Source organism: Bubalus kerabau, chromosome 18 (genome assembly GCF_029407905.1).
Source record: "Bubalus kerabau isolate K-KA32 ecotype Philippines breed swamp buffalo chromosome 18, PCC_UOA_SB_1v2, whole genome shotgun sequence".
NCBI classification, from domain to species: domain Eukaryota; kingdom Metazoa; phylum Chordata; class Mammalia; order Artiodactyla; family Bovidae; genus Bubalus; species Bubalus kerabau.
The window spans coordinates 26,667,101-26,687,378 of NC_073641.1; the positions used below are offsets into that span (position 1 = coordinate 26,667,101).

Below are 20,278 nucleotides of genomic sequence, written 5' to 3' on the forward strand. Positions count from 1 at the left end.
TGAGGCGGTGCGACCGCAGCTCCCAGGGAGTGGTGGAACTGACAGGTAAAGGTGCGGCCCGGGCCAGCGGTTCTCTGGGGCGAGGGGCGCACGGGCGCTCCCCGAGAGATGGGGCAGCGGCGGCGGGACGTCTTTTGCCCGTGGTCGGTTTTTTGCTTCTCTGTGTACTCCTGCAGAGGACTTTCTTTCCCAGGAAGCAGGAGTTTCCCCCTGTGCCTTTAGCAGAACTCCAGGTACTATTAAAGAGCCATAACCGGAATGGCTTACTAAGTGCCCGGTAGCTCCGGTCATTTGGTTGTTATTAGATCTCTAAAGCTATGACCTCGGTCGCCGCGAGGTTTTAAAAGCACATTACCATATAGTAGACGGGACTAAACTACATCGCAGCGTGGGTAGAAAGGATTGGATAGGCAGGCATTCATTGCCTCGCCGTCTCTGCCGTGGATGCTTGTCTCTTACCCGGTGCACAGATTGGACCCAGTCTGTGCTTTTTAGGCCAGGCTTGTGCTGAGAAGTTTAGGTGGGAAAAGTGTCAGCTCAGTGTTGGGGCTGAACATTACTTTTAAAATGCACTTGATTTATGTGTGTGTGTGTGTGTGTGTGTGTGTGTGTAATTATGCAAAACACCGCATATTGTTCGAGAAACTATTTCCCCAGAGATGCATGTTTGTGTTCACGGGGATCCTCATTAATGTTGGCTGTGTTCAATCCTAAACAATTAACAGGTTTACCTTTTTGTCTAGAACCCCTGTTGCAATGCAGAGTTGAAGTAAACGGTAAAGACATTGACCGTCCTGTCATCTTGTTGAACACATGCTGTTGGTTTCTGCCTGCAGATTGGCCTGGCAGAGATTTGCCAGTGCCTTCTAGGAATTACACTAATGCTGTACTAAGAAAGACTGTGAATGCGTTCATAGTCAAGAAACGCTGGACAAGGACTGGTTTTGTAATGCTATTTTGTATTTGGGCTTATTTCCCCTAAATCTTCCTGGTTTGATGGGCTTGTGGGGAGGGGTGGTGACTGCAGTTAATACATGACCTTGTGCATTGAGGGGAGTCAAAAACTGAATTCAAATTCTGTTTTCTTCCTTTGTTGATGTCAGTAACTTCCTCTGTCTTTGTGATAAAGGGACATTCGGTGCCCACAGTGTAGCCAGTTAAGGAGGTTATCTGGGGGTTCTTTAAAATGCAAAGTGCTATGTAGGGTAAAAGAGTTGTCAGATGTTTCTTAAAGACTATTTTCTGAATTAAGTAACTGATTATTTTGTAGCTTGTCTCGTACACTACTATGGTTTTGTCTTGCAGTTTGCCTGAATTAAAGCCAAAGTTTGTTGAGGATGGTTATGGAACTGGAAAGGGCTGCCTTACCTATACTAATGGAAGCTGATTTTGAATGCTTAGTTAAGTAGTTCCTAAAAAGGAACTTGCTATTTTATTTGCTGAGTGAGTTTTAAAGTTGCAAATTGCATTGTAAACCTGTCTTTGAGGTGCCAAACCCACTACAGCAGATAGTGGGGGAAAACAATTGGAAGACTCTGGTTAATCACTCAGGTTAATTTCCTGATGGGGAATGCTTGTGGTGCTCTAGATTACCTTAAAAGCAGATTCTTTCTTCCTCAATTTCCTAAGTTATGTGTCAAAATCAATGGGCTCCAAATTTGACATGGCTTTTTTTGTTTTACCTGCCACGCCCGCATATACCCTATGCATTCCTATTTTTAAAAAATCATTATTTTGTCACCTTAGCTATGATTCTTAAAAAATTCACAAGTGAATTGTGAATATTCACTATTCACAAGTGAATAGTGAAACAGTCCCATAAAAATCACTTGGCTAATCATTGGTGGTGAGGAAAAAACTCTTAAAGGAAATAAGTCAGTTCTGATGAGTGTGTCAAGTATCCGCTGTGAAAAGACTTAAGGAAATCCTTAAACATTAAAGGAAAAAGCCTCTGCAGGTGGTCTTCTGTGTTTACATTTTACTTAATTCTCAGAGAAAATGATGTTCCACACATCATTCCTCTTGCCTTTCAGATGGACTCATTTGCTTTTCCATAATTTTTATGTGGTGTTTATTAAAAACCAGTTTCTGAAAAATGAAAATCAATTTCATTGACTGGCATCATATTTTAAAAATCAGTCCCCAAGTTCTTTTACTTACCTTGCAGAGAAAATGCACTCCTTTCATTTCTAGTTTGACCCTTCAGATTTTGCTGCACTTGTGGTCTAGGGTAAGTGCCCTGTCCACGCACTTGACAGGAATAGTGCGTATGCCATCTTTTCTTCTCTTTTCTTTTTAATCGGTGTTTGACTTTCTTCTTATTGCTGCTGGAAGAAGAGGGAGCTGTGCGTGTATGGATTGTCCATTGTTCTTTGGGCTGGATGGCATCACTTAACCTTTTTTAATTGCAGGACATGGAAGGAAGAGAAATGAGAGAAAGAGGTGCTTTGAATAAGACTGTGAATATTAAAGCAGAGGATAAAACTCTCTGCTCTTAGAGGCTACTGTTGATTTCTTAACTTGAAGGAAATGCAATGAATTAGAGGTGACAAATAAGGTGAAGCCCAGGGATAGTGCCTTTCTATTTAGGATAAGGTTTTGATTGATTTCAGTTTAGGGAACTACAATAATGGTAATTTATGTATCCTCAGTAATTACATGTATCACCCTGTACCCTATCTTTATTTGTTGAATGAATATGAGAGAGAAGGGACAGCTTTTCTCTCCAGTTTCTAAAGTAAGACAAGATAACATCTGTTTGGATTAGGTATTTTACTCTGGGGAATGCAGAATGTATCTTTTACTCTTAACTTTAAGATTATCAAGGTATTTGTTTTCCAGTATTTAAATATAAAAATCTCAGTATTGACAGGCCATATACCTTTTTCACATTTTTAGGAATGGGTTTTAAATGCCATGTTCACACCTGTCAGGTCTGTAGGTGAAGATTCTGTTGCTGTTCCAGTGGGCAGTACCAGCATCTTCCTGTTTCTCTTCTGACAGGTAGAACTAGTAAGACAGTGTGTGGAACTTTCTGAATAAGGAGAAAATAGTTCAGCTATAATGGAAAACGTGTCTACCAGGTTTTCCTGGAAGGTTGGACAAAATCAACTTCTAGATTCTTCTCGGTTTAATATTCTTTGTGTCCTGACTCATGTTAATTGGCTTGAATTTTACCTCTTCCCCCCTTCTGCCATCAAAATAACATCAATAAAATTTGGTATGCTTTGTGTAATGCCAGGGATGATTACATGGGATGATGGAGGGAGAGTGATTTATAAACAGCATGTTGCTTTTCAGATGTAGAATGTTAATGTACTGTGGTTATGTTGCTCATACTATTCTTATGCCTCCTATAGAATGACTTTGACTGCCCAGTTTTAAAGATTGGGCTACCTTTTAAATTAGTCTCAGTATATGGAGAGATTTAATGTCATCAGCAAGCAGGAAGTTACAAGGCTTCTTTGAGGATTGTTTACTACCTATAAAAAATAAAATATGTTCCTTAATCCATCTAACAAATGTTTATGGGACCCCTGCTTTGTGCATGATCCTGAAAGTCATGGAGGATGAGCCCCCGCTGGGATTGCCTTGGCTGTAGGACTGGAGGGGTGTGGGTGGCTCTGCAGGAGCCTGTGGCAGTGGACAGATAGGCAGGTGGGGGAGGAGGCAGCCTGTGATGTGCTCCTTAGCTCTCTGGTAGGTTATCTCTGTGTGTTTCTTTGTTTCATTGTGAACTGAAATGCAAAGCTGGGCCTGAAAATGTGACATCTAAAAGTGCTTCTTTGGCTGCTAATTATCAGATAATGATCATTTCACCTGTATGTTGTGTTTGGGATCTAATAAGGCCAGGGTTCTAGGTTTCTTTTTCTGTATAGGTTGGTTAACCTGGCCTAGTTTCTTGGTCACGGGCTATACCTGTCATATAAAAATTTGTGTGTCAATAGGGAAGATCAGGTGAAAGAGGATAGATGATCAGCACAAACCCATCACTATTTGCAGAATACAAACCAAGTAATCAACCAACCAAGAACAGAAGCTCTTGATGTATCGATACACAGAACTCTGAGGTTCTACTAAGCTGTAAATGAGCCTATTCTAAAAGAGGAGTGAAGGCACAGTTATGACTTTATCTGATGTTCCGTGGTCTTAGAAGTGTGCTGTTTTTTAACTGTGAATGACTATGAACATTATAACTTATGTGTTCTATGTATCAAGTGATAATATAAGCCATATATTTTAAATCTTAACTGCAGCTGGATTAGTCAGTCACATAGGTGTTCTTTTATTACTAAATCATAAGATAAAAAGGGAACACAATAACTGGTTCTTTTAGCAAAAAAAGTTTCAAAAATATCCAGACCGTGAGGCAGAAACTGCGATATAAGGCACTAGCTCTGGTTCTCAACTGTCTGTGGTTCCCGGCTTGTAGCACGAATCCCAAGAGAGCACACATGGGGACCTGATTCATGTCCTCTGGGAGCTTGCATTCTGAAGGATGCCTAAGCTGTGTGCTTGCAGGCATGCTGAGGGTGGGGGAGTTAAGCATAGGTATTATGAGGATAAAATAGTTACCGTTTATTGAGCCCATACTGTGGTGCCGGATAATGTAAATGCTTTCCACATGTAATGCATTAAACCAAGGCTGAGAGAGGTTGTGTACTTTCCCCAAGTTCACACAGCTAACAAGTAATAGAGCTGGGACTGTGGTCTCAGAACCTTCCCTCTTCACTGCCTTCCTTGCAGCTTGGTGTTAAAGCTACTGGAATGCACTTGAAGGTTTTACAGTGTATTTCATGTAATTACCATGTTACTTCTCCAGTCAAGAAACCAGGGGCCAGGAGCAGGCTGGTCGCTGTTCCCCTGTGCTCAAAGACTTGTCTCTGCTAAATGACTGTTAAAAAGAAGGCTGGATAGAAAGAGAACTGGGTTGTGTCCTGAGCCTTCCACCCCGTGATGTCCTGACTCTGAGCACCTAGGTGACCTTCACCATCTAATGTTTTATCAAATAACCACACGTGGGTTTCCAGGCAACCTTGGTTCTCCGCCCACTAGTGTCACTTCAAGGACACCTTTAGAGTCATAAGCCCCAGTCGTCTTTTTGAAGAGGTCCCTGAGACTCAGGATCTATTTGGCAGTTTATTTGAAATCTGCTGTGCTCCTTAAACAAGTGCTGCCTGTAAAGTGGGGCTTTGCCTAGCAGACACTAGGCCCAAGTGGCCTTTTGTTTATGAATTTCTGTTGGGCAGAGTCTCCTGATGCTAAAGGGTTTGCTTTCGAGGAAGAAAAGATTTTCAGAGAAAGTTTGGTAACTGCATTTTGGTTAACAAATGCTGATACTTCTCACAAATTGAGTTAAAAATGGGCTTTTATTTCGGAGCCTGTGGCCTCCTTACTTATGCTGTGGCTCTTCCCCTGGCATCTCCTCAAATGCTTCTGGTGTTTGGTTGACTCTAAGAAACCCAGTTCTTGTTGACCCTCGTTTCTGAGTATCAGCAAAGTGAACACTTGCTTCTGGCAGGGCTGGCTTCATGGGCATGTGGCTCAGAAGGGCCCCCATGCTTGGCTGAATGCTCTGTGGTTGCCATCTTAAAACGCGTCATTTGGGGCGCTTTGCAGATGTTTTCATTATCTGAATCTGTAACTTGTATCCGTGTAGGGTTTCTGACTATCTTGATTATCCTTTTATCACTGGAATTGAGTCTGATGCAGGGTGAATACGGAACTATATATCACGTACTGTGCAGAGTGTTTTTACCTGCATTACCCAATTTAATCCTTCCAGCAGTCCTGTTGACTAGATACTGCTGACAGACAGACATACTGACTTAGAATAAGAGGAAACTTAAGGCTCTGTGAGGTGGAGTAATGGCTGGGATCATGTAACCGAGTGTCAGGGATAGGGTACCAGCTAGCTTGGGGATTCAAAGCCCATGCATGTAAGCATTATTCCGTACTGCTGTAACTGGTAATAATTAACAGCTAAGAGGAGGAGTGAGAGGGGCCACGATTCAGACACAGGACTGGAAATTGAGAGGTTGCTTAATCGCTGCCATCACCTGTGAGAAGCGCCCTGGGAGCTCGGTGACAGCTGTGCCGCAGTTGAGGAAGTACACGTGCCTGTCCCTTAAGGTGAGAGACTTCGCTCACCTTTTGCACCCTCCCACCCCACCCTGGTGCATAAGCATGCACTGCACTTTGCTTCACAGCCAGATGCACATGATTTTGCAGGAGCATCTCATTTATCAGGCCCCTTTGTACCCAGATTTGTTGGGAATGGTTCTCACTTCTGGATTGCTTCTCTCCGGGTCAAGGACTTCGACCCTAGCAATTGTGGCCATGTCTCCCCCAGAGGGATTCTCGAGAGTTCTTTTTTCACTGAAAGAGAGAAGCTTCTCCAGGCTCTCTGGTGGAGCAGTTGACAGTCTGGAGCCATCCCAGAACCATTGGTTGAGGTGCAGAAGGCCTGCACTTGTTCCTTGATTAGTCTTACATGGAGTCAGGAGCTAAAGCAAAATACGATTCTTTCACAGTTTTATCTTTAATAAATGCAAATGTTCAGAAAAGTACAGAAAATGAGAACGCACTTCTGTGTATCTGTCTCCCTGATTAAAGCTGTTAGTATTTTGCCATTTTAACTTCAAAATGCTGGTTGCTTTTTAAAAAAAGAAACTTTAAGGTGAAAGCCTTCTGCTCTCCCATGCTTTCTTCATCCTTCTCCATGGTGACAACTACCCCAAAGCAAGTGGGCACTGTTCTCATGTGTGGGTTTTTTTTCTTGTTGTTGCATTTTTATTATATTTGCATATATGTGTAAATAATATGGCATTCTTTATGGTTAATAATTTTAACAAAATTGTAACATATCACCCTTATTGTCTTGAAACTTGTTTTATTTCTGTTATGTTTTTAAGATTAATAAATATTCCTGTTTGTATTAATAGATATTTATTTTACATTTCTAGTTTAGATATTACCATTTCTGCCTTTATATGTAGAGAGCTTATTTGGATTTTATGGGAAGCTCAAAGAAAAGGTGTTGGTTTTGAGGCATAATTGTGTGTGTGTGTGTTTACTTGTTTTTAGTACCACACAATGAGTCATATGAACTGTTTAATGAAATTTTATTATGTGCATTTCAGTGAATCATAATTTTATTAACTTATCACCTTATCACTGATTATTCTAAGTTTCCATTTTTTTAGTGTTGGTATTTGTTATAAATAATGCTGCAATGGACATTCCTTATAAGCTCTTGGATATTTTATGATAGTGTATTGTAAGGAGCAGTAGTCCTATGGTTTCAAAAAGCGAGTTTGATGCCAAGGAAGTTTGGAAACTAGGTCAAACAAAATCAAACAAGTTTCTTTATTGTATAATCATTAATATGCAAATATTCACAGTGCATCTCAAAAAGGGAGATTATTACTGGCAGTGTTTCTAATCCTTTGGAATATTTTTATGACCAAGTTCTAGTAGATTTTATGTAGAATCAAAAGGTATCTACATTTTAAAGCTTTGACTTATTGATTAAATAAGTTAATAAACCATGCATGGATATAATCAGCTGCTGTTTGTTAAATCAAAGTTATGTAATAGTCAAATGGTGATAATGATGATGATTGAGAATTTACTTTGTCCTAGATGCTGTGTGCATGCGTGCTCAGTCACCAAGTCATGTCCAACTTTTTGTGACTCCATGGACTCTAGCCCACCAGGCTCCTCTGTCCATGGGATTTCCCAGGCAAGAATACTGGAGTGGGTTGCCATTTTTTCTCCAGGGGATCTTCCTGCCATGTCTCCTGCATTGGCAAGCGGGTTCTTTACCACTGCACCACCAGGAAAGTCCCCTAGATCCTGCAGGATCTAACCCAGGTCTGTCGCATTGCAGGCGGATTCTTTACCAGCTGAGCCACCAGGAAAGACCAAGAATATTGCAGTTGGTAGCCTATCCCTTCTCTAGCAGATCTTCCTGACCCAGGAGTTGAACTGGGGTCTCCTGCATTGCAGGCATATTCTTTACCAAACTGAGCTACCAGGGAATCCCCTAGATCCTGCAGAGAGTGCTTACTATGCATTCGCCGTTTGTTTGGTCCTTTGAGTGACCCTCTGAGGTGCTGGAATTTGTGTTTTTGTTTTATGGTTGAGGAAACTGAGGGTCAGGAGTAACCCCAGCTGTCTCAGTTGTTATGAGGGTTGGCAACACATCTGTAATCTTACTGTACGTGTTTTCATTATTGTGATAGAGAAGAAAAAGTTTGAAACCCTGTGTTTGATTTCCCAGAAAGTCCACCTATTACCTGCATGATATAAGGTGTTTTCCAAATGTCAGTCCATAGCAGAAAGGAAAAGTCAAGAATGTTATAAAGTCATCATATGTTTAATTTATAGACTTAAAAATATGAGGTTATATCTTTCCAACTTTTTGTGGATGTTAGAATATGCTGTCTATACTCATGATAATGAACAACAGTATCTCTTTGTCTATCTCAGTGTTATTACCTGTCAGAATAAAAGGATGTGAATCCTTAAACATCCTCAAGTTTGTATGTATGAATTAATATTTAGAATGTACTTACTTCTGAAACCCAAATGCTGAGAACCTGGTCTAAGACAGATTAATTCGAACCACAATTTCCTCATTTGAAAGATTCAGATAGCATCTGAACCTCTGTGATGACTACTGATTATGTTTTATTTTAGTGCTAAAGTGCTTTTTAAAAAAAAATTGCTTTATAATTTATGTACGAATTGGTATGAGTCCATATAATGGCATCAACAGAAGTGGGGAGCAAGTGTAGATAAAAGTGAGTCTTTCTCCTCCTGTATGTCCTTGACCTTGATTCCGCAATCCTCCCCTTCCCTGCCACCCCCCCACCCTGCTTCAGTGACACTGTGGGGATTTTTCTATTGTCCAAAAATGGCAGCATACAATTTTTGTGAAATAATGTAACTAAACATTATGTAGGAACACATTCTTGTACATTTTAAGAGCTGGGCCCAAAAGATTTGTTTTTGACCTTGGGTAAAGTATGTTTTTTAATTTTTTGGTCTGTTCTGAAAATTACTTATATTGGGACTTCTAGTCCCCAAAAGAATGTTAAAGTTAATTTTTACTATCACTTAAATTTTATTTCCTTTTTCTTGCTCTGATTCAGGTATTTTTTTAAGATAGTAATTATGACTAGTAAATGAGAATCTTATTTACAAAAAAACTTTCACTAAGGACTTTTTTGAGGGTTGAATGAGACTGTATATACTGGACTTTTTGAATATAAGCTGTTACATAAAGCGAATGTTCACTTATGTTTTTATAATCACACTTTTTAGTCACCAAATTGTCTTTTTAATTGAAGTGTAATTTACATACAGTAACATGTACAGTCTTAAAGGTACAGCTAGATGAGTTTATGGGTTTCCCTGGTGGCTCAGTAGTAAAGAATCTCTCTGCCAATGCAAGAGATACAGGTTCCATCCCTGGGTCAGGAAGATCCCCAGAAAAGGAAATGGCAACCCACTTGAGTATTCTTGCCTGGGAAATGCCGGGGACAGAGGAACCTGGCAGGCTACAGTCCATGTGGTTGCAAAGAGTCAGACCAACTTAGTGAGTAAACAATAGTAATGAAGATGACTTTATATGTACCTGTGTCTTGTAACCACCCCCAGGTGGATATGTAACACCCCAGAAGGCTCTCTAGGGTATTCCTGCCTAGGTGTTCGTTCCTAGGCAGTTATTGACATAGATTGGTTTTACCTGATTTTGAATTGCATATAAATGGAATCACAGCTAGGTGTTCTTTTGTGTGTAATTTCTTTTACTCAGCATGCCTGTGTAATCCATCCATGTTGCATAAATCAGTTCTTTTCTGATTGCAAATTAGTATTGTATGAATATTATTACTAAACTATTCATTCTATTGTTGATGGCCATTTAGGTTGTTTCCAGTTTTGGGGATATTTGGAATAAAGCTGCTACAAACAGTCTTGTTATGGTTTTGGGGGAAGTAACGCATTTTTGTTGGGTAAAGCAGAATTTCAGGTTCATGGGGCATACATATGTTTAGGTTTATTAAATACTGCCAAACATTTTTTTTTTTTTTTAATTTTATTTTCTTTTTAAACTTAACATAACTGTATTAGATTTGCCAAATATCAAAATGAATCCGCCACAGGTATACATGTGTTCCCCATCCTGAACCCTCCTCCCTCTTCCCTCCCCATTCCATCCCTCTGGGTCTTCCCAGTGCACCAGCCCCAAGCATCCAGTATCGTGCATCGAACCTGGACTGGCAACTCATTTCATACATGATATTTTACATGTTTCAATGCCATTCTCCCAAATCTTCCCACCCTCTCCCTCTCCCACAGAGTCCATAAGACTGTTCTATACATCAGTGTCTCTTCTGCTGTCTCGTACACAGGGTTATTGTTACCATCTTTCTAAATTCCATATATATGCGTTAGTATACTGTATTGGTGTTTTTCTTTCTGGCTTACTTCACTCTGTATAATAGGCTCCAGTTTCATCCACCTCATTAGAACTGATTCAAATGTATTCTTTTTAATTGCTGAATAATACTCCATTGTGTATATGTACCACCGCTTTCTTATCCATTCATCTGCTGATGGACATCTAGGTTGCTTCCATGTCCTGGCTATTATAAACAGTGCTGTGATGAACATTGGGGTACTCGTGTCTCTTTCCCTTCTGGTTTTCTCAGTGTGTATGCCCAGAAGTGGGATTGCTGGATCATAAGGCATGTCTATTTCCAGTTTTTTAAGGAATCGCCACACTGTTCTCCATAGTGGCTGTACTAGTTTGCATTCCCACCAACAGTGTAAGAGGGTTCCCTTTTCTCCACACCCTCTCCAGCATTTATTACTTGTAGACTTTTGGATCGCAGCCATTCTGACTGGTGTGAAATGGTACCTCATAGTGGTTTTGATTTGCATTTCTCTGATAATGAGTGATGTTGAGCATCTTTTCATGTGTTTGTTAGCCATCTGTATGTCTTCTTTGGAGAATTGTCTATTTAGTTCTTTGGCCCATTTTTTGATTGGGTCATTTATTTTTCTGGAGTTGAGCTGTAGGAGTTGCTTGTATATCCTCGAGATTAGTTGTTTGTCAGTTGCTTCATTTGCTATTATCTTCTCCCATTCTGAAGGCTGTCTTTTCACCTTGCTAATAGTTTCCTTTGATGTGCAGAAGCTTTTAAGGTTAATTAGGTCCCATTTGTTTATTTTTGCTTTTATTTCCAATATTCTGGGAGGTGGGTCATAGAGGATCCTGCTGTGATGTATGTCAGAGAGTGTTTTGCCTATGTTCTCCTCTAGGAGTTTTATAGTTTCTAGTCTTACGTTTAGATCTTTAATCCATTTTGAGTTTATTTTTGTGTATGGTGTTAGAAAGTGTTCTAGTTTCATTCTTTTACAAGTGGTTGACCAGAGTTCCCAGCACCACTTGTTAAAGAGATTGTCTTTAACCCATTGTATATTCTTGCCTCCTTTGTCAAAGATAAGGTGTCCATATGTGCGTGGATTTATCTCTTGGCTTTCTATTTTGTTCCATTGATCTATATTTCTGTCTTTGTGCCAGTACCATACTGTCTTGATAACTGTGGCTTTGTAGTAGAGCCTGAAGTCAGGTAGGTTGATTCCTCCAGTTCCATTCTTCTTTCTCAAGATCGCTTTGGCTATTCGAGGTTTTTTGTTTTTCCATACAAATTGTGAAATTATTTGTTCTAGCTCTGTGAAGAATGCTGTTGGTAGCTTGATAGGGATTGCATTGAATCTATAGATTGCTTTGGGTAGTATATTCATTTTCACTACATTGATTCTTCCAATCCATGAACATGGTATATTTCTCCATCTGTTAGTGTCCTCTTTGATTTCTTTCACCAGTGTTTTATAGTTTTCTATATATAGGTCTTTAGATTCTTTAGGTAGATATATTCCTAAGTATTTTATTCTTTCCGTTGCAATGGTGAATGGAATTGTTTCCTTAATTTCTCTTTCTGTTTTCTCATTATTAGTGTATAGGAATGCAAGGGATTTCTGTGTGTTGATTTTATATCCTGCAACTTTACTATAGTCATTGATTAGTTCTAGTAATTTTCTGGTGGAGTCTTTAGGGTTTTCTATGTAGAGGATCATGTCATCTGCAAACAGTGAGAGCTTTACTTCTTCTTTTCCAGTTTGGATTCCTTTTATTTCTTTTTCTGTTCTGATTGCTGTGGCCAAAACTTCCAAAACTATGTTGAATAGTAATGGTGAAAGTGGGCACCCTTGTCTTGTTCCTGACTTTAGAGGAAATGCTTTCAATTTTTCACCATTGAGGATAATGTTTGCTGTGGGTTTGTCATATATAGCTTTGATTATGTTGAGGTATGTTCCTTCTATTCCTGCTTCTGCCAAACATTTTCCAAAGTAGTTTTACCACTTAGACTTATACCAGTAGTGTAAAAGGTCCAGTTATTTCATATCCTCACCAATAGTCTTTACTTTGTCAGTCATTAATTTATTTTGATGTGTGTGTACCCCAAAGAAATTTAAAGTTGCCTAGAGCTACTTCCATATATTCAGGCATGAGAACAATATAATATAGGAGGATCATAAGGCAGATTTTTTTTTTTAATTTGAAGAAATTAGTTGGCCATATTCTTCGGTTGTGTGATTTCACTTGAAAATCCTGTCTTGCTGAAGAGGTACTGTGGCGGTCAAATGACCTGGTGGAATTCCTGCTTTATCAGGAACTCAGTGTACGGTTTGGGCAAACCAGTCAATGTCACTGCCTTCAATTTCTTCATCTATAAAAAGGTGGGATCAATTAGATATCTAAAGTGTTTCTTTTATTTCAAAGTTTTCCTCAATCATCTTGTATCCTTCTTGGAATAGCTATCTGTTTTTCCATTCTTTCTAATTCTTTAAGTGAGTGATCATAAATTTGCCTTTACATAATTATCATTTATTCAAGCAGCTCTAATTTTTTATAAGCCTTTTGTATTCTGGTGCTGTCCCGGGCACTAGGGATATACAAGTGAATAAGACATTGGCTTGCCCTCAAAGAACTCATACTCTTGTGGAGATGAAAACTAAGCAATTATGTTTTGGAGTGGCATATTCTACTCAGAGGGAAATACAGGTTACTAATAGAGTATATGAAAGGGAGTCTTAACCTGGACTTGAGGGTCAAAGCGAGCTTTTCAGAGGAGTCATTTTTAATCTGCAACATTGAAGTTGAGGAGTGTTGGCCCAGTGACAGGCAGGGCCAGGGCCAGGCAGAAGGAACAGCATGTGCAGGGACTTGGGGGTGAGTAACCCCATTGCTTTAAGGAACTCCCAGGGTTCGGTGTGGCTGGAGCAGAGTCAGGAACAGCTGGGTACACTTTGCTGCAGAGTCCACCTAGGGTCACATCGTGGGAACCTTTAAAGTTTGCCTAGGGTGACATGGTCAGGTCAGTCTGCGGTGTGGACAAGCGCTGGAAAGGGCAGCGGATGGGAGGCAGAAGCCCAGTTTGGAAGATGCTATCCTGATTCAGGAGTGAGATGATGGTGTTCACAGCCAGGTAGAGGCAGGAAGGATGCAGAAAAGTAGATGGATTTAGGTAACATCTGTGAATTGCCAAGATTTTGTTATTGACTATAGAAGATGAGAACAAAGGAGATTTTAGGGATAATTTTCAGGTTTTTGATTTGAGCATTGTTCTGGTTATCTGTTACTGAGTAACAAACCACCTTAAAACAGTGGCTTAATAACAGTCATTTTTTAAACTCATGAATCTGGGGTTGAATTGGGTTCAATTAGGCTCTTCTTACTCAGGATTCCTTATTAAGTTAACATCGGATGGTAGCTGGGCGCATCTCAAGACTTCTTAGAATGCTGGTCTGGCAACATGCAAATCTGGGGGATTGGAAAGTGTGGACTCCTGGGACATCTCTCTCTTCAGGTATCTTTCTACATGAGGCCTCAGGGAGCTGCACTGCTTACATCCAGGTTGAAGGCTCAAAGAGTACATGTATCAGGAGAAACTGGTAGACGCTACTGTCTTTCTAACCTGGTCTCAACAGTCGTGCAGCATCACTTATATGGCACTTGTTCATCAAGGCAGTCACAAGGGCAGGAGACAGGCACCACCTCTTGGTGGCAGGAAGTCAAAGGACTTATGGGCATGTTTTAGAACCAGCATAGACATCACGGGTACATGACTGTGGTAGGTGACACTTTAAGGAATAGCACATGGAGAGGCAAGTGAAGGCTTTGAGTTCAGAGTTTGCACTGCTTGTGGGAAGTCCAAATTGAGATTCAGTGTAAGAATCTGAATTATGTGGGAGCTTAGAGGTGAGCTTTGGATGAGTTAAAAGCAGTATGTAACATTATTGTTACTTGCTGTGTGTGTGTGTGTGTGTGTGTGTGTGCTCAGTCATGTCCAACTCTCTGCAACCCCATGAATTGTGTAGCCCACCAGACTCCTCTGTCCATGCGATTTTCCAGGCAAAAATACTGGAGTGGGTTGCCATTTCATACTCCAGGGGATCTTCCTGACCCAGGGATCCAACCTGCATCTCTAGCGTCTCCTGTATAGGCAGGCAGATTTTTTACCACTAGCACCAACTGGAAAGCCATATATATGTGTGTGTAACTATATTATTAAATTATCATTGTAAGGCACAGTGCTAAGTATTTTTCATGCATAATTTATTGTCTTTATCTTTTTAGAAATTAGAAACTGAGACTTAGATAAATTATGTCACGCCTGCAATGTGATGGAGCCAGAATATGAACCCAGGTCTTACTAATGTCTGACCTCACATCCTTAACCGTTTAGATGGTAACTGAAGCCGTGGGCACGTCTGAGCTCACGCAGGGAGGGTTGTGCTCAGTATGGAAGGGAGAACCCGAGGAAGTCTAGTGTCTGTCTCAGGGCCGGTACATATTAGGCACATGGTTTTCGTGGGATCAGCAAAAGGAAGGGAATCTTGAGAGAGAAAGAGAGCTGCAAGGTTGGGAGAAAACCTGCAGAGTGTCGCATCTCACAGGTTGAGAAGGGAGACTTTCCAGGAGAAGGAAGTAGCCAATTGTGTTTCCTGTGGCCCAGAGATCATGGAAGAAGATGGCTGCATGGTGACCTTGGCCAGAGGCTCTCAGAGGCCCAGTGGGAAGTGAGGAAATGACACCGCTGCAGTCAAGGCTGTCCAGAAATTTCACCGTGGATGAGAAGGAGGCAAGGGCTGGAATTGGAAGGCGACTAGGGACATTGAGGGACTGCTTTCCTTTCTAAAGGGGGCTGAACTTGAGATGGTTAAATGCCGATGAAGTGGAACGTGAGGTCGTCTTGCTGAGTGTGACTGAAATATGGTTGCCTATGGGTTGGAGCTGAAGTAGCTGCAATGAAAGACCAGGGAAGTGATGCCCAGGACACAGATGCATTGGTTGTGGTGTGGAGACCATGACCCAACAATGACAAAAATCTGATGTCTATGGTACTTTTGTTTTTTTCTCTTCCAGACTTTGTCTGGAAAGGAAGATTTCAAGGAGGTGGACAGTTAGATTGATAAAAGTTGGGCTTTTTCCAGGGTGAGTTACTGGGTGGATAATGGAATAGAGGAAATTTAGGACATGGGCAAGAGGTTGGTGGAAGTGATAGACCACTGTGAGCTCCGAGTTAGTGAAAAGGAAAGAAGGGTGAGTAGAGGATGCGAGGACGGGTGGTGCTGATGGGACTGAACTATAGGTGTTATTTGGAATAACTGTTCAGAAAACTGAGAGAGAAAACTTATTGAGGGAGACAGTAGGGTATATGAATTTAAGATTGCAGACATAGAGTAGTTTTTGGAGAGAAGGCTCCAATGTGTGACTGGTTGGCCTTGGGAAAGATGGGGAGCTTAGGAAGCAGAAGAGGAAATGTACCCAGGGTGCCGGGTAGCACGCTCTTGTGATTGACAAAGTTGATAGGACTTGGGCTGGAGCAAGAGGCTGAGGCAGACTCAGAAATCCTTGGTGAAAGAGGGGAAGGTTGGCCAATGTCCTTGACAAGGAAAGGCGGACAGCACTAGATGTTAGAGCTCATTGCCCTGAGTCTTGAAAGGAGAGGAGAAGGAGGGCTCTGGACATCCTCCAGGGTGACCTCCAGGGACTGAGTTAGGCCATAGGGGGCACTTAGGAAGCCTTTGTGGGTGTAGAGGAGTTCAGCTTTGAACCCAGGAAGCCCTCCCTTTTAACCAATACTGCGTAATTAATGCACATTAACTACCCCACCATCCCGACTTCTACCACCGCCCCCGGAACCACCCCCTGTATCAATACCACTATGTCAAGAGGGCTCTGTGGAGAGGCTGGAGAGGGACTGGACTTGTGAGAGGTTGGATTGCTGAGAGGAGGCACAGAGCCTCCACAGAGTGTGGGGTAAGAATAACTGTAACATGGAAGATGGTGGAATCGGGTGGATGTTTTCCCGGAATAATTTGATGTAGCAGCTCCCTGGTCAGGCAGATGGGAGAAAGTGGGCTTAAGTTGGTTGTGCTGCAAGGAGGGAGTCCTTGTTCAGTTCAGTTCAGTCGCTCAGTCGTGTCCGACTCTTTGCGACCCCATGAATCGCAGCACGCCAGGCCTCCCTGTGTTCAGATACACATATATCTCAGTTACTTGATTCCTGAGGCCCTCAGGCTACTCTTCTGCTAAGAGCAGTAGTGCTTCCAAAGGAGTCTTGGTCCCTTTGGACCAAGGGACAGGGCAGTTTTAAGGGAGTCTGTCAGCATCTGACTCTCTCTCACGGGCTGTGTCTCCTAGGAGGCAGCATGCGGTTTAGGTCCTTCCAACCTTCCCGTACCAGACTCCCAAGGCAGAGCATTGGGGGTCACATGTGCTGAGTCCAGAAACTGAGGATGGCCCAGATCTTTCCAGTAGACCAAAAGCTGGTCAGTCTCAGGCAGCTTCTTGGTTTTGTGAAGGCAACTTGCTCAGGGCTGGTTTGTCAGAGCAGCTTCCTGTCCAGACAATCATGTAGTAATCTGGATGAATTGTTAGTAAAGCTGCGAAGACTGTGTGAGCCTGGCTTCTGTCTCAAGTGACCACAGAGTGTAGTGCTGCACACATAACTTCTGGTTGGAAAGTTCATCTTTTCCCTCTCACTTGACTCTAAGTCTCCTTTTTTGCAGTCTTCCACTGACAAGCCTGAATTGAGGCTCCCTCCAGGGCTGCTCCGGTAAGCTCACTGGACACTGACTACACAGAGGTGCCCGACCAAGGGGGCAGGCATGCCTGCGATCCAGCCCCCAGCCAGCTCGCCAAGGTCCCCACTGCACACTGGCAGGGAGGTGCTGATGCGCGAGCTACAGCCTTGCCTTGGTTCTCTGATACTGGACCGAACAGTGTGTCACAGTGCAGGGCTGGATTGTGGGCTTCTTTGTGTCCCCAGAGCCCGACATGGGTACACAAGACGGCTACCAAGTCAGTGGTTGGGCTGGGAGGCTGCACAGAGTAATATTTATGGGCACTGACCTTGGAGTCAGACCCCCTGCATTTGCATTCTAACTCTGTCACTTACCTACTGTGTGGCCTCTGTGCCTCAGTTTCCTCATATACGAAATGGGCATAATACTACCTACCACTCAGAGTTGAGTTAAAATCCATTAATATGAAAGCATTCAGTAGAGAGCCTAGTACCATGAGCATGATAAATATTTGCTGTTACTGGAACTTTCTACATAAAACAAGAACTTAAGATACTATTGTCACCAAAAAGACCCCATTTTGATTCTATTCCTTTTTCTAATACCAGCTTTTCAAAAACCTTTCTGCCGCTACCTAATAAACATAGTGCAGAGTAACTAGGTTAAAAATACTGCAGCTGCTGATTTTTTGTGTTGGGGGTGGTTCTGTGCACTGGAGCATGTTTAGCTGCATCGCCGGCCTCTGTGCCCTTGTTGCTGGCAACACCCAACCTCTCCCTCACCCCAGCCATGATATCAGAATGTCTCCAGATATTGTCAGTGTTCCCAAGGGGCAAAAAACCAATTTAAGAACCTCCAAACCAGACTATTTAGTTTCTCATAACTCAGTATCAGATTTCCAGAAGGAGAGAATCTGGTTGGCTCAGCTTGGCTCTGGGTCCAGTTCGATCCAATTAACTATAGCCAGGGCTTCAGGTCACATGGCAGAATCTGGCTGCCAGGAGGAGGGGGTGCATCCTACTCCCAGATAAGAGGGATGGAGAGAGATTTTAGGAAGGTCTTTCCACTTCCTTAACTCCAGCGGGCTGTTCTGGTCTGACTGTCTGTATTGTATTTGTAGGAGGTTTAGGGGGGAAAAAATACTGCAGCTGCTTATTGATAGGTTGAGGAGCAGCTGTTTCTCATTTGTAGGGGTGAAAGGTCCTGGCATGGCAGAGGGTGGCCCACGTTCCGCCACAGGCTGGTTCTGCGGTTACATGAGTGTGGCCAAGTGTGGCAACTCACTTTAAAGGGGCGAGTTTTCTGAGGTCCTACTATAGACTGCACTGTTGCTTGGAACTCTCAACTTCCCTTTTGTCTCAAACAGGTTGAGAGTCAAATTTCTGCTTTTGAAAACTTTTCTTCCCTTATGAGTGTTTCCTGAGAGGCAGCATGTTACAGACAGCAGAGCCTTGGGCTGATTTATTGGATACTGTTGTCATTTTGAATGTTTCCTGAATGTGCTTCCCCCCCCACCCACATTACTGTGCTGGATGTAGAAAGCCTCTTGTGATGTTTGAAGTTCTCTTCCTCTCTGTTTTACTTTACATAGAAATATTGTACATCCCTGGTGTTCACCAGTAATATTTCTTAGTATAACATGATTTTCCCCATGATTTATTGGGTTTAAGATGTGTGTTCTAAAGACTGGGTCATTGAGACAGGATTATTTGTTCATTCCTGGGCTTCTTTGGGTTTCCTGACTTTTTCAGGGCCCCTGTGAGCTGATCCTAGGCTGTGGGCAGGATTACTTCATGAGCCTGAAGAGGAGCTGTTCTCTGTCATTTTTGTGGACTCAGGCTGCAGTTTTTATGCAGTTTTTATATTATTGTGTTAGTGATTTTAAAACAACAGCAGCAATAGCAAATGAATATTCTTTTAAAGGTGAATGTGCGTGCAGATATAAAGAACAAATTAGTGGTTACCAGTGGAAGAGGGAAGGAGGGAGGGGCATGATAGTAGGGGAGTAAGAGTTACAAACTATTGTGTATAAGCTACAAGCATATATTGTACAACTTGGTAAATTTAGCCATTATTTTATAATTATGTAAATAGAGTATAATCTTTGAAATTTGTGAATCATTTTATTGTACACCTGTAACTTGACCAACTTAGATAGCATATTCAAAAGCAGAGACATTACTTTGCCAACAAGGTTTGTCTAGTCAAGGCTATGGTTTTTCCAGTAGTCATGTATGGATGTGAGAGTTGGACTGTGAAGAAGGCTGAGCGCTGAAGAATTGATGCTTTTGAACTGTGGTGTTGGAGAAGACTCTTGAGAGTCCCTTGGACTGCAAGGAGATCCAACCAGTCCATTCTGAAGGAGATCAGCCCTGGGATTTCTTTGGAGGGAATGATGCTAAAGCTGAAACTCCAGTACTTTGGCCACCTGATGCGAAGAGCTGACTCATTGGAAAAGACTCTGATGCTGGGAGAGATTGGGGGCAGGAGGAGAAGGGGACGACAGAGGATGAGATGGCTGGATGGCATCGCTGACTCGATGGACGTGAGTCTGAGTGAACTCCAGGAGTTGGTGATGGACAGGGAGGCCTGGCGTGCTGCAATTCATGGGGTCGCAAAGAGTCGGACACGACTGAGCGACTGATCTGATCTGAACTTACATAATATTGTATATCAGCTATACTTCAATTTAGAAAGTCTCTGTGTAGATTAAATCAAAATAAAGACATTTCAATTTAAAAAAGGGTGGGTAGCATTTTCTTGGATTTTCAAAATTAGCAAGGACTTTTCTTTACTAAACAACATTTCAGTCACTATTGATTTGCTTGAAACAAAACATAGTGACTTTAGGTCCTCAATTTTAATTCAGATGTGCATCCCTGTGTTCAAATATCTAGTTACAGAAGAATAGGGATCTGCTAGGTTTTAAAATAATTCCTTGAAGGATATATGCCCAGATGAGTTTTGGGCCCTATTTCTACCCTCCCCGACCCCTTCCCCATCTTCTCATTCCTCTTCCTATCTAACTTTCCTCACGCCACAAATGCTTATTCTTTTAATAGTAATTTTATTAATCTCCTTGATTATTATAATTAACCCAATAACAAAT

The 20,278-nt window shown here is 41.8% G+C and overlaps 1 protein-coding gene across 3 annotated transcripts in view; it reads left to right on the forward strand.

Moving 5' to 3' along the window:
* ARL15 (ADP ribosylation factor like GTPase 15) overlaps nt 1–20,278 on the forward strand; it is a 485,411-nt gene that overhangs the window by 12,577 nt on the left and 452,556 nt on the right. The window lies entirely within an intron of this gene.